Raw genomic sequence first — 14,955 nt, 5'->3', positions numbered from 1 at the left:
ATAGGGAGAGGTATTAGCAGCAGGATGTTAAGGTGTATAGGGAGAGGTATTAGCAGCAGGGTATTAGGGTGTATAGGGAGAGGTATTAGCAGCAGGGTGTTGGGTGTATAGGGAGAGGTATTAGCAGCAGGATGTTAGGGTGTATAGGAAGAGGTATTAGCAGCAGGGTATTAGGGTGTATAGGGAGAGGTATTAGCAGCAGGATGTTAGGGTGTATAGGGAGAGGTATTAGCAGCAGGGTATTAGGGTGTATAGGGAGAGGTATTAGCAGCGGGATGTTAGGATGTATAGGGAGAGGTATTAGCAGTGGAATGTTAGGGTGTATAGGGAGAGGTATTAGCAGCGGGATGTTAGGGGATATAGGGAGAGGTATTAGCAGCGGGGTGTTAGGGTGTATAGGGAGAGGTATTAGCAGCAGGATGTTAGGGTGTATAGGGAGAGGTATTAGCAGCGGGATGTTAGGGTGTATAGGGAGAGGTATTAGCAGCAGGATGTTAGGGTGTATAGGGAGAGGTATTAGCAGCGGGATGTTAGGGTGTATAGGGAGAGGTATTAGCAGCGGGATGTTAGGGTGTATAGGGAGAGGTATTAGCAGCGGGATGTTAGGGTGTATAGGGAGAGGTATTAGCAGCAGGATGTTAGGGTGTATAGGGAGAGGTATTAGCAGCAGGGTGTTGGGGTGTATAGGGAGAGGTATTAGCAGCAGGGTGTTAGGGTGTATAGGGAGAGGTATTAGCAGCGGGATGTTAGGGTGTATAGGGAGAGGTATTAGCAGCAGGATGTTAGGGTGTATAGGGAGAGGTATTAGCAGCAGGGTGTTGGGGTGTATAGGGAGAGGTATTAGCAGCAGGGTGTTGGGGTGTATAGGGAGAGGTATTAGCAGCGGGATGTTGGGGTGTATAGGGAGAGGTATTAGCAGCGGGATGTTAGGGTGTATAGGGAGAGGTATTAGCAGCAGGGTGTTGGGGTGTATAGGGAGAGGTATTAGCAGCGGGATGTTGGGGTGTATAGGGAGAGGTATTAGCAGCAGGATGTTAGGGTGTATAGGGAGAGGTATTAGCAGCAGGGTGTTGGGGTGTATAGGGAGAGGTATTAGCAGCGGGATGTTAGGGTGTATAGGGAGAGGTATTAGCAGCAGGATGTTAGGGTGTATAGGGAGAGGTATTAGCAGCAGGGTGTTGGGGTGTATAGGGAGAGGTATTAGCAGCAGGGTGTTGGGGTGTATAGGGAGAGGTATTAGCAGCGGGATGTTGGGGTGTATAGGGAGAGGTATTAGCAGCGGGATGTTAGGGTGTATAGGGAGAGGTATTAGCAGCAGGATGTTAGGGTGTATAGGGAGAGGTATTAGCAGCAGGGTGTTGGGGTGTATAGGGAGAGGTATTAGCAGCAGGGTGTTGGGGTGTATAGGGAGAGGTATTAGCAGCGGGATGTTGGGGTGTATAGGGAGAGGTATTAGCAGCGGGATGTTAGGGTGTATAGGGAGAGGTATTAGCAGCAGGGTGTTGGAGTGTATAGGGAGAGGTATTAGCAGCAGTATGTTAGGGTGTATAGGGAGAGGTATTAGCAGCAGGGTGTTAGGGTGTATAGGGAGAGGTATTAGCAGCGGGATGTTGGGGTGTATAGGGAGAGGTATTAGCAGCAAGGTGTTAGGGTGTATAGGGAGAGGTATTAGCAGCGGGGTGTTAGGGTGTATAGGGAGAGGTATTAGCAGCGGGATGTTAGGGTGTATAGGGAGAGGTATTAGCAGCGTGGTGTTGGGGTGTATAGGGAGAGGTATTAGCAGCATGATGTTAAGGTGTATAGGGAGAGGTATTAGCAGGGGGATGTTAGGGTGCATAGGGAGAGGTATTAGCAGCGGGATGTTAGGGTGTATAGGGAGAGGTATTAGCAGCAGGGTGTTGGGGTGTATAGGGAGAGGTATTAGCAGGGGGATGTTGGGGTGTATAGGGAGAGGTATTAGCAGCAGGGTGTTAGGGTGTATAGGGAGAGGTATTAGCAGCGGGATGTTAGGGTGTATAGGGAGAGGTATTAGCAGCGGGATGTTGGGGTGTATAGGGAGAGGTATTAGCAGGGGGATGTTAGGGTGCATAGGGAGAGGTATTAGCAGCAGGGTGTTGGGGTGTATATGGAGAGGTATTAGCAGCATGATGTTAGGGTGCATAGGGAGAGGTATTAGCAGCAGGGTGTTAGGGTGTATAGGGAGAGGTATTAGCAGCAGGGTGTTGGGGTGTATAGGGAGAGGTATTAGCAGCGGGGTGTTGGGGTGCATAGGGAGAGGTATTAGCAGCGGGATGTTAGGGTGTATAGGGAGAGGTATTAGCAGCGGGGTGTTGGGGTGCATAGGGAGAGGTATTAGCAGCGGGATGTTAGGGTGTATAGGGAGAGGTATTAGCAGCGGGATGTTGGGGTGTATAGGGAGAGGTATTAGCAGCGGGATGTTAGGGTGTATAGGGAGAGGTATTAGCAGCAGGGTGTTGGGGTGTATATGGAGAGGTATTAGCAGCATGATGTTAGGGTGCATAGGGAGAGGTATTAGCAGCAGGGTGTTAGGGTGTATAGGGAGAGGTATTAGCAGCAGGGTGTTGGGGTGTATAGGGAGAGGTATTAGCAGCGGGGTGTTGGGGTGCATAGGGAGAGGTATTAGCAGCGGGATGTTAGGGTGTATAGGGAGAGGTATTAGCAGCGGGGTGTTAGGGTGTATAGGGAGAGGTATTAGCAGCAGGGTGTTGGGGTGTATAGGGAGAGGTATTAGCAGCGGGATGTTAGGGTGTATAGGGAGAGGTATTAGCAGCGGGATGTTAGGGTGTATAGGGAGAGGTATTAGCAGCAGAGAGGGAGATGATGCCACTTTATAGACCATTGGTACAGTGTTCAATTCTGGAGACCGTATCTCACCAATGGGTTGTCAGAGAAGCTCTGATAGGTTGAGCTTCCTCAGCCCAGAATTGGCTGTTGTGCCTCTATTTGGGGATACAGCCAGTATCCTTTCGATATAGACAAATGCCCTCATCACTCACCCAGGTCTGGTATCCGTGTATATTAAGCCCTGCAGATTGTGGGCTGTAGTTACTTGTACTCAGCCCGACCTTCTACCTACATTTTTTCCCCTGATTTTTCCAGGATATTTAGGTTTTGAACCAGAAAACCCTAATGATAAAAGTGTAAACATTGTTGTGTGACCTAATAATAATGCCTTCATCAGCCGGCACCCAAGTGACACTTTGCTCAATAGCTAGGGGTACTCCATACCACTCACTAACAAACGTATTGCTTCCACTACCACTAAAATAACCCCACAGCATCTGAGTAAAACCCTTTATCAAACGCAATGTTAAGATAATGTTATGGTTCCGAGCCCAAGGACTGAGAAGGAAAGGCCAGGGAACGCTCGGACGTGACACCCTCCCTTATCAGAACCGCGTGTTATTTTTACTTGCGATTTAGTAGGCTTTATCATTTGGCTCCGCATTGAAACAAAAGGCAGAAGGAATATGTGGCCTGGTAAGAAGTGTCACAGCAAGCGTCACTAATTAGTTGAAACCTATCATTTATATGTGACCCTGATTCATTGATTAATGACACGTTAACCTCCCCAGTTAAAATCATAACCGCGCTTTGACAATTATGGAATATTACTTGTAAATGAAAGATGGAGCAGAAATCCCTCGTTGTGATTCACATACATTTAATTTGATACTTCCTGCTGATGCATAATGGGGGTTATTTACTAATCGCCTTAGAGGAATCCACCCAGATTGTGAAGCAGCAAAACGTGAAATCTTAGGCTGCGTCCAGGGTGAATTGTGCCGGGCGGAGGCGCGCTGAGGCTGAGGGAAAGCGGGTGCTTTCCCTGGCCTTAGACCGTCTGGGGGCGTATCGGGGGGAGGGGGGGCTGTGACGTCACGGAGCTGGTTCGCCCTCATTGGGCGAACCGCTCACGTGACCGGCCCTGCGCCCCCTTGAGCGCTTGAATTTAAAATTTTGCTAAGACTTACGCTTCCGCACGCTTGCGCGAGCCCCTGCTAAAGCCGCTCTCAGTGCGCCTCAGCACGGGTCAGCGCTCATGCCCGAGGCCTTATGTGTGTTTTTTTTTTTAAATAAATCAGTTCTGTAGTATTAGATAATAGTGACTTTTTGTTTTATTCAATTCAATGCCATTTTAATGAGTGTTGAAGCATCCTTTGATTTCTATAGCAGGTTTTAGCCCACCTCCCCAGCAGTGCAAGATCTTTGTAACACTTTCCTGTTTGGGATAATTTGTTGCCAATATTTCCAGCAGTTTGAGCTGCAAACTGTAACAATAGATAATGTTAACGAAGTAATATAAGGATACATTGTAGCTGCTGAGTTACACTGACGGAAGGATTGATTGAAACGAAAAGGCGGCCATTACGTTTGTATATCCAAGAAAAATCAGCTACTGGTCCCCTCGCAACCCTACGCATTTTGCAAGTAGTCAGGGGACACATACCCCTGAGAACGCAGGAACTACCTGCGAAACGTATAGGGTTGCCGGGGGACCAGTATCTGGAGAGCACCAAAATATCGGAAGTGGCGTAGGGCGCCGGCGGGAACGGCGGTGGGAGTCACAGTCACTGGGGGGGGGAAGACAAGTACTCTAGCTGGTCCCTCTTATAATATACACTGTGAGTGTTACCCTGAATTTTATATAAAGTTGGACTTTTTAAGAAAAAGCCTGCAGAATTCTTCTCAGCATTCTGGGCTCAGACACTTACATGTAAGTGCATACCTCACCAGTGAATCTTGTAAAGATTTGTGTGCACGCGCTTCACTATTTTGCTTTCCTCTTTTTTCTTTCCTCTTTTCTATGTTGAGGTGCGCTGATTTTTCCTGGATATATCATCATCAAGAACTGGGAACAGCTTTTTTTTCAAGCAGCGCCAATCACACATCAGTTTACTTAGTTTAGACATTATTGTATGTTCAGCGGCTTCCTTCATTGCTTTATGGCCATTATGCTAGGCGCACAATCAGGATTGTTACACATTTATAACAGGAGCACCAAACGATTGCCAGCTGAAGTAAGAATGTAGAATTATACATTGTTGCATGCTTTACATATACACATAATTATAAAAAAATTAAACGTTGGAAAGTGGTATTGCTGCTTTAATTGTTCATTTGCCTTCTTCGTCAGTGCTGGTTTGTGAGGTCAGTGTTGTGTGTTTGAGTGTGTACAAATGTGTATGCATGTGTGCACATGATGTGTGAAGAGTTAATGTGCCATTACAAGTGCAAAATGGTAACTCCGTGCCCTGGATATACTTCAGAACGAGAGGTAGCTCTCAATGTATTATTTCCAGGTAACACATTTTATAAATACAAAATGACAAAAGCAGTGGTTCTGCACAACATATAGTGATAGTGAGGCACAACGCTTTGTAACCAGAGGGAAAACTCTTCTTGTAAACTTGTGTGTATGTGTGTACTGTGTGTGCATGTTTGTGTGTGTGTGTGTGTGTGTGTGTGTGTGCATGTTTGTGTGTGTGTGTGTGTGTGCATGTTTGTGTGTGTGTGTGTGTGTGTATGTGCATGTGTGTGTGTGTGTGTGTGTGTGAGTGCATGTGTGTGTGTGTGTTTGTGTGTGCTTGTGTATGTTTTGCATGGGGAGCCCCGGCACCCCCCAGTGATGTGAGCAGCAGCAGATCTGGGACAGGACAGAGGTGATGAGAGCAGCACAGGTAGGGACGTGTGACATGATGGGTACAGCGTGTCCTCTTCCTGCAGCATCACACCCAGTCCCTGCTGCACACATTGCTCAGTATACTGCTGACTCCCACCTGGATATGACATGTAACATGTTCTATAACATTTGATGTCAGTGACATTTTACCCTCTCTGCCTGTTTTCAAGTATCTGCATCTTTTTACCCCTTCAATCCTCACGTTTTTTGTATTTAATCCTTGAGGCACTGCAGGTGTTTGGTTACCATCAACAGGTACCATCCCCTAGGCAACATCGTGGCGCCATGACGGTGCTGCATTGCGCGTCGGTGCGTTTCCATGCGAGGTCACGTTGCCATGACGACGCAGTGTCACATGATGCCGCAACGTCGACCCAGGAGGGCTGCTGTGTCCCAGAGGCCACGCTCTCTCCCTACGGCCACCGGTTTCATTGCTGTGGGTAAGAGAGCAGGGGCTCTAACCGCTTGGGGGGTTTCATCATGAGTCCGGAGGGAGGGTCCCAACTCTCTTCCGGGCCCCCCCACCCCCGCCACCCCAAGCAGGGGACCCTGGGAAGTACCCAGGCATCCCGTGACGGTCCAGGAAGCTGAATAATAAGTGCCTTTTCCTTATAGTGCATGCACATTACATTCAGTTTCTTACACATTTCTTCTGTAATGTCCCAAAGTAAATGATGTGTGTTTCCCCTATCAGGTGTCCTTAGCCCCTGTCACAGTTCCAGCCTCTCGTGGTCTCAGGGTTCCTCGCTCTGCTCCCACTGCGGAGGATAAGCAGTCTCTATATCTCTTGTGTTATCCCGGGTTGTGTAAACGCTATATGTTCCCTAGCATGTAATTAGCTCAGCAGCATGTCCTTGGCATATAAACTGATATAATAAGCACTGCAAAACCCACGTGGATAAATGAGTGCACAATAAGACAAACCTTGCACTGCTGGAGACAGCCTCCCACTCCCACTTTCTGCACGGAGGTGTGACAAGGCTCGGGGTAAATAACGTGACATACTGATACAGTAACAGGCGTTATGTTTCCAAAAGCTAATTATATGAAAAAAAATCTACGTCCGTAATACATCACAATTAGCATAGATTTCACGTAACGATGACGAGGACCCATTGACTTACAGAATGCCCCTCCCAAAACCCTCCTCTGTACAACACGTGGCGAGACACCTGAGAAATATATATACTATGAGAGATATATATCAAATGAGTATTTTCCTATGGTATCACTTTAGCCAATCAAATTTCAACCCAGAATCCCCTGCGCCCAATTTTGGACACAATGACCATGAGACCATAATCTGCCCAGCAACAGGATAACTGACTTTACTGATATCATTTAATTATGTCACGGGCCACCAATCAGGTTTTCAGGATACCCTTGCTTCAGCACAGGTGGTGGAGCCTTCGACTGAAACACTGATTGAGTCACGTGTGCTGAAGCAGGGATATCCTGAAAACCTGATCTGTTGTTGGCCCTTGAGGACTGGAGTTGGCCACCCCTGAAGTATGTAAATATAAGGGTATAAGTATAAATATGCTGTAATCCCCCCCCCCCCTACACGCACACAATAACAAGCACATGCTGGCTTCACAGTGGTATACATATAGGCATGCATACAGACACACATACGCAGTACATACAGTATACACAGCGGTGAGCCCACATGGCGCGTCTCACTTTCCAGGCCTCCTTTCCTGTATGTGATTGAGTCAGCGCCGGAAGGCACGGGGTTAAATAATCTGCTCTACCCCATATCACATAACATCTGACGTGAAAACTCTCTGTGCCAGAACACGGTGTCTAACAGCAGCGGACGCGATCCCGATGCCAGGAGGAGCGCGGCTGGTAACGCAGGGAGCACCCATCGCAGACACTGTCCTGAAACACAGGGGTTTGTTTCCTATACAGACACTGAGCACAATGTTCCTTCGGAACGGTACACGGCGAGCGATGAGTGAAGCAGCGCGGTCTCAGCCCGCAGGGAAGCACGCTGTCCTCACAGAGAAGGGAGAGACGCACACCGGGGGCTATGTACCACAGTGCGTGAATAATACCAATCATGTGTTGTGTATTGTGAGTTGTGCACCTCCTGTGTGCGCCTCATCTCTTATTTATTGGGAATTGTGTTGTTTACCTTGGATAAAGTGCCAGCTCACACACGCACACACAGTATATATATATATATATATATATATATATATACATATACGCATACATACAGACACACATACGCAGTACATATATACACACACATATATACACACAGACACACACATATATACATTGTTACACACACAGACAGGCACACACACACATTTTATATATATATAAATGCGGGACAGGACCATGCCAAGACGTAAGATGCAAAACCTGCGCAATGCTCCACACAGCGGGCACAACACAAATACCACACAGGAATCTGGAGTACAAAATCAGAGGAAGGTTCACCTGTTCCTCCATCAATGTCGTGTACCTCATCATGTGCATGAAATGCCCAGGGGGCTGCTACTACATAGGTGAGACGGGACAGGGGCTAAACAAGAGAATGAATCTACATCACACGCGGAACAAGAGACAGTCCTGTCGGCGAACATTTCAGGTGCAGTTATACAGTATGGCAGTCCCTACAGGTGCAGTTATACAGTATGGCAGTCCCTACAGGTGCAGTTATACAGTATGGCAGTCCCTACAGGTGCAGTTAAACAGTATGGCAGTCCCTAAAGGTGCAGTTAAACAGTATGGCAGTCCCTGCAGGTGCAGTTATACAGTATGGCAGTCCCTACAGGTGCAGTTAAACAGTATGGCAGTCCCTAAAGGTGCAGTTAAACAGTATGGCAGTCCCTGCAGGTGCAGTTATACAGTATGGCAGTCCCTACAGGTGCAGTAATACAGAATGGCAGTCCCTAGAGGTGCAGTTATACAGTATGGCAGTCCCTACAGGTGCAGTTATACAGTATGGCAGTCCCTATAGGTGCAGTTATACAGTATGGCAGTCCCTACAGGTGCAGTTATACAGTTTGGCAGTCCCTACAGGTGCAGTTATACAGTATGGCAGTCCCTACAGGTGCAGTTATACAGTATGGCAGTCCCTACAGGTGCAGTTATACAGTATGGCAGTCCCTACAGGTGCAGTTATACAGTATGGCAGTCCCTACAGGTGCAGTTATACAGTATGGCAGTCCCTACAGGTGCAGTTATACAGTATGGCAGTCCCTACAGGTGCAGTTATACAGTATGGCAGTCCCTACAGGTGCAGTTATACAGTATGGCAGTCCCTACAGGTGCAGTTATACAGTATGGCAGTCCCTACAGGTGCAGTTATACAGTATGGCAGTCCCTACAGGTGCAGTTATACAGTATGGCAGTCCCTACAGGTGCAGTTATACAGTATGGCAGTCCCTACAGGTGCAGTTATACAGTTTGGCAGTCCCTACAGGTGCAGTTACACAGTATGGCAGTCCCTACAGGTGCAGTTATACAGTATGGCAGTCCCTACAGGTGCAGTTATACAGTATTGCAGTCCCTACAGGTGCAGTTATACAGTTTGGCAGTCCCTACAGGTGCAGTTATACAGTATGGCAGTCCCTATAGGTGCAGTTATACAGTATGGCAGTCCCTACAGGTGCAGTTATACAGTATGGCAGTCCCTACAGGTGCAGTTATACAGTATGGCAGTCCCTACAGGTGCAGTTATACAGTATGGCAGTCCCTACAGGTGCAGTTATACAGTATGGCAGTCCCTACAGGTGCAGTTATACAGTATGGCAGTCCCTACAGGTGCTGTTATACAGTATGGCAGTCCCTAAAGGTGCAGTTATACAGTATGGCAGTCCCTACAGGTGCAGTTATACAGTATGGCAGTCCATACAGGTGCAGTTATACAGTATGGCAGTCCCTACAGGTGCACTTATACAGTATGGCAGTCCCTACAGGTGCAGTTATACAGTATGGCAGTCCCTAAAGGTGCAGTTATACAGTATGGCAGTCCCTACAGGTGCACTTATACAGTATGGCAGTCCCTACAGGTGCACTTATACAGTATGGCAGTCCCTACAGGTGCAGTTATACAGTATGGCAGTCCCTATAGGTGCAGTTATACAGTATGGCAGTCCCTACAGGTGCACTTATACAGTATGGCAGTCCCTAAAGGTGCACTTATACAGTATGGCAGTCACTACAGGTGCAGTTATACAGTATGGCAGTCCCTAAAGGTGCAGTTATACAGTATGGCAGTCCCTACAGGTGCAGTTATACAGTATGGCAGTCCCTATAGGTGCAGTTACACAGTATGGCAGTCCCTAAAGGTGCACTTATACAGTATGGCAGTCACTACAGGTGCAGTTATACAGTATGGCAGTCCCTAAAGGTGCAGTTATACAGTATGGCAGTCCCTACAGGTGCAGTTATACAGTATGGCAGTCCCTATAGGTGCAGTTACACAGTATGGCAGTCCCTAAAGGTGCACTTATACAGTATGGCAGTCACTACAGGTGCAGTTATACAGTATGGCAGTCCCTACAGGTGCAGTTATACAGTATGGCAGTCCCTACAGGTGCAGTTATACAGTATGGCAGTCCCTACAGGTGCAGTTATACAGTATGGCAGTCCCTACAGGTGCAGTTATACAGTATGGCAGTCCCTACAGGTGCAGTTATACAGTATGGCAGTCCCTACAGGTGCAGTTATACAGTATGGCAGTCCCTACAGGTGCAGTTATACAGTATGGCAGTCCCTACAGGTGCAGTTATACAGTATGGCAGTCCCTACAGGTGCAGTTATACAGTATGGCAGTCCCTACAGGTGCAGTTATACAGTATGGCAGTCCCTACAGGTGCAGTTATACCGTATGGCAGTCCCTACAGGTGCAGTTATACAGTATGGCAGTCCCTACAGGTGCAGTTCCATGTGTTATGTTTCCTTCTGTCCAAAGATCATATACCACTTTTGTGAAATCACACACACGTTTTTGGAGTAGTTGGATGGGAAATCAGCGCCATTTTTTGTTCCCTTTTTTTATTGCACACTGATTTGTGGTCTCGCGATTCCCAAGGTTCGTGCGCTTTTTGGTGGCAGTGTGAGACACCGACTAGAAATACGGCGGCTGCCGGGTCGCCCACAGAAAGTCGCATCATCGTTACTCCATCTCTCGATGACTTGCCGCTTTCTGTGGGCTGCTGCCGCGGCGAGCCCGACCCTGCCGCGGCGAGCCCGACCCTGCCGCGGCGAGACCGACCCTGCCGCGGTGAGCCCGACCCTGCCGCGGTGAGCCCGACCCTGCCGCAAAGAGCCCGACCCTGCCGCGGCGAGACCGACCCTGCCGTAGCGAGACCGACCCTGCCGCGGTGAGCCCGACCCTGCCGCAAAGAGCCCGACCCTGCCGCAAAGAGCCCGACCCTGCCGCAAAGAGACCGACCCTGCCGCAAAGAGACCGACCCTGCCGCGGCGAGCCCGACCCTGCAGACCCACTTCTACTGATCAGGAGTGGATTCTGCCCCTAATGTTACATGGCGCAGGTATGTGTGTATCCTGCCGCGGGTACATGGGCAGAACAGACCTGCAAGTCCCGTATGTCACAGTAAGGGCTCGCCCAGGCTGAGAGCGAGCGCGTCAATGTGTTTGACCAGCGTGCGTGCGCGCGCGGGAGCGCGCTGTGCCGCTCAGCTGCTTGGCGAGAAAAATTATTTTGAATTTGTCGCGCTTGTCCTGGTCACGTGCGCGGTCCAGCCAATGAGGGCGAACCGCTCACGTGATGTCACAGCCACGCCCCCCCCTGCGCGCGCAACTACGCTGGACAAAAATTGCCTCATATCTCACGGCAGGGCGCTCGAGCGAGAGTGTGCTCGCTCCCAGCCTGGCCGCGGCACAGCTCAGCTCTCAGCCGGCAGCGGTCTCAGTCAGGGGTATAAGATTGTCGGCAGAGAAGGGGTTAATAACGTCAGCCACGACTGAATGAGTGTAGCAGAGCAAATTCCCAGTTATTGGAGACGCTCTGGGCCATGTTTACTAAGCGCTGCTTAGCTGGAAGGTACCTTATGGACCATTCTACTTAACTTAGATTGCAAGCTCTTTGGGGCAGGATTCCTTATCCTCTCCGGTGCTTTTATGTTGTTCCCTGTATTTTGATGTCTGTTTGCTAAAGCTGTGTGTATACTGTTGGCACTAAATAAATGAAAATGTACTTACATACCATGTACCATAAGATGCTTTAGGCTTAGCACTACTTAGTAAATAAGGCCCTGACTTCACCCTGTGACTGGCAGAGAAGGTGGCAGCATGTTGAGCGTGGGGTTAGCATATGTACTTCAGAAATGAAACCTTCTTCTGATCCGTGTCTGCAATGGGCTTTTTCCGAGCTAAACCCCAGTTCAAGCACTAGTTAATTGGTGAGTCCGGGAGATTAAAATGGCTGCCAGTAAGGAGTGTCTCATTCATGATCAGTGAGTGCTGTCACTGCATGGGTTCAATGACACGACCCCTATAGATCCTCCGACGCGCAAGCGGAATGGGACAATTGGGCACGGCCGTTTCGCTGCGATCAAATGGTTGCTGACGTTCGGCCGCAGACGGACCCTCTGCCACAGCCGGTCTGCAGCTGGAATCCCCCCTCCACTGACCACTTCTAAGGTACAGTAAGTTTTACTGGTTCGAGTTAATTTAAGGAGTTTTAGCGGTTAGGAAAGGGGGTCAACTGTCCGGGTTTTAGCGGTCAGGGTAATGGGTTAATTTAAGACAGGGGTCCTCAACTCCAGTTCTCAAGCCCCCCCAACAGTTCAGGTTTTCAGGATATTCCTGCTTCAGCACAGGTTGCTCAATCAATCCCTGTTTCAGCACAAGTGGCTCAATCAGTGGCTCAGTCGATTGAGCCACCTGTGCTGAAGCAGGGCTATCCTTAAAACCTGACCTGTTGGGGGGGGGGGGGCTTGAGGACTGGAGTTGGCCACCCCTGGGTAGGAACGGTAAGAGGATTTGTTGTATCCCGTTCACATATCACTTCCTGCAAAAACGCTGTCCGACGCGCCTTCACCCCATATAACGGTTAGGGGAGGCAGAGAGCGGCGAATCCCCCCAAAATCCGTTTCGCGGTGTCAAATCCACCAACAGATTTGGTCGGTTTTCATCAAAAACCGCCACTTGGATGCAACCCACGGACGGATTAGCAGAATCCGACCCGCGGAGTAATAGTAAAAATCCGTGAAACGCGCGTCGTCCTTTTTTGTGATTGGTCCGCTGAAATCCGAGGAGCCGGACGATCTGCTGCGGGTCCAAAATGTGCCCGCGTCTAGGTAGGGGTTAACGTTAGGTGTTATTTCCAGAATGGCGTCCCCTGGCATAATGACACGGGCAGGATATTAATGCTGATGCTTGTACCCGGGGAAGGTCACACTGCTCAGTGTTGTTGGCACACATTTAATATCCAGGGCAGCTGAACACGAAGTGCTGTGTATTCTCCCGGCTGCCTGCACATCCCGTCCCCGTCATGTTTGTCACGGGACTCGTGTGTGGCTAGGACACTGCATGCAGTTCAACATGACACAGGCAGAGAGACAGGGCTGCAGCTCACTTGCAGGACACACTGTCACCGCCCCCCCCCCCTGCCCCCCTTCCCCAGGGGTCAGCTGCCTAATTAGCTCTGTTGGTGCAGGTCACCTCATTATCTCTCTGCCATGGCTGGGACCTTCTGCGTGAAGTTTGGCACACTTGGCAACGCTGGGGCACTGTCAGATGCCGCTGTTTTAAAGGTGCCGCTTAACCCAGCACAGGGGTGGCCAACACTAGTCCTCAAGGGCTACCAACAGGACCGGTTTTCAGGATATCCCAGCTTCAGCACAGGTGGCTCAATCAGTGGCTCAGAGACTGAGCCACTGATTGTGCCACCTGTTCTGAAGCTGGGACTGATTGAGCCACCTGTGCTGAAGCAGGGATATCCTAAAAACTTGACCTGTTGGTGGCTGAGGACTGGAGTTGGCTAGGCCTGACCTAGTGGGTCCCCAAAAAAGTGACCATGTCGTGTTATGTAACTGGAACCTTAGAAATATTCAATCCCCCTTTAACCCCTCGAGGGCACGGGGTCATTGGTTGTTTTTTTGGTCACTTTTTTAATGCTGGTACGTGGGTATAACCAGACTTCACGTGGCAAAGCCTGCAACAACCTCACACTGATGAGACCCAAAAGGTCGAAATAGCTGTCTTTGAGTAGGGCTGCAGGCTCTGCACTTCTGTAACCCAGGCTGTGCTGAAAAGCTGTGTAATGCGGCAGGCAGAAGCGTATAGGGAACTAGGTTAAAATGGACATGAAGGAAAAGATGACACTGTGCTCATTTGCATGTCATTACCCAGAATCCCTGGCTGCAGTGGGAGCACTGTATGCGAAGAGATAATGGGGACGGGCAGGGTTGCCGACCTGTCTGAGACGTGAATGTGCTCACACCGTGGGATTGTTATTTGCAGAAACAGAAGAGGATTCCTCCGCCTCCGTTTCCCTGCGGGACAGACCGCGCGGTCTGCGCCCCGCGGGAAATACGAGCATAATAAGTCCATGACGCAGCCACTGCGCGGTGTTGCCCCTGCCGTGTTATGTCATGGGAAATTCAAAGGGCTACAGCAAGGGGGTGGCCAACTCCAGTCCTCAAGGGCCACCAACAGGTCAGGTTTAAGGATATCCCTGCTTCAGCAAAGATGGCGCAATCTGTCATCGACTGAGCTACTGATTGAACCACCTGTGCTGAAGCAGGCACATCCTCCTGACCTCTTGGAGGCCCTTGAGTACAGGAGTTGCCCGCCCCCCTTGGTTTAAAGTAACAGTTTCTTATTTGTACCGGGAGCAGAACGAATGTCTCACCTCCTGCGGGACGGGACCCAAGCATTTCCGCGTTCCTGGATTAATCCGTTTTGGCTTTTGATGGCCACATAATTACTTTGCAAACAGCCCAGACAAACAGTTTCACCAGCAAAACACATTCATTACATGTTGGAGGGTTTTGTCATCTTTGTTTATCTTGGAAATATTCAAAGTTGAAATTGAAAAAAAAACAAAAATACTTATCCTTGTCCAAATGTTTTTCTAAAAACTGGGTCATGAGGTGAAATATGGACAATTAAACTCAATGCTTTTTTTAAACAACAGGTAAAGCATGTGAGCTTTCCCCCCCCCCCCCCTATATATCCATTTTTAATTGCCGCTGTACAGGATATTGTCTGAATACGAGTCAGTCGGCCCTATTTACCCTATTAAAGAAGCACAACAA

The sequence above is a fragment of the Ascaphus truei genome, chromosome 11, assembly GCF_040206685.1.
Source record: "Ascaphus truei isolate aAscTru1 chromosome 11, aAscTru1.hap1, whole genome shotgun sequence".
NCBI classification, from domain to species: Eukaryota; Metazoa; Chordata; class Amphibia; order Anura; family Ascaphidae; genus Ascaphus; species Ascaphus truei.
Note: the sequence above shows the minus strand (reverse complement) of the source record.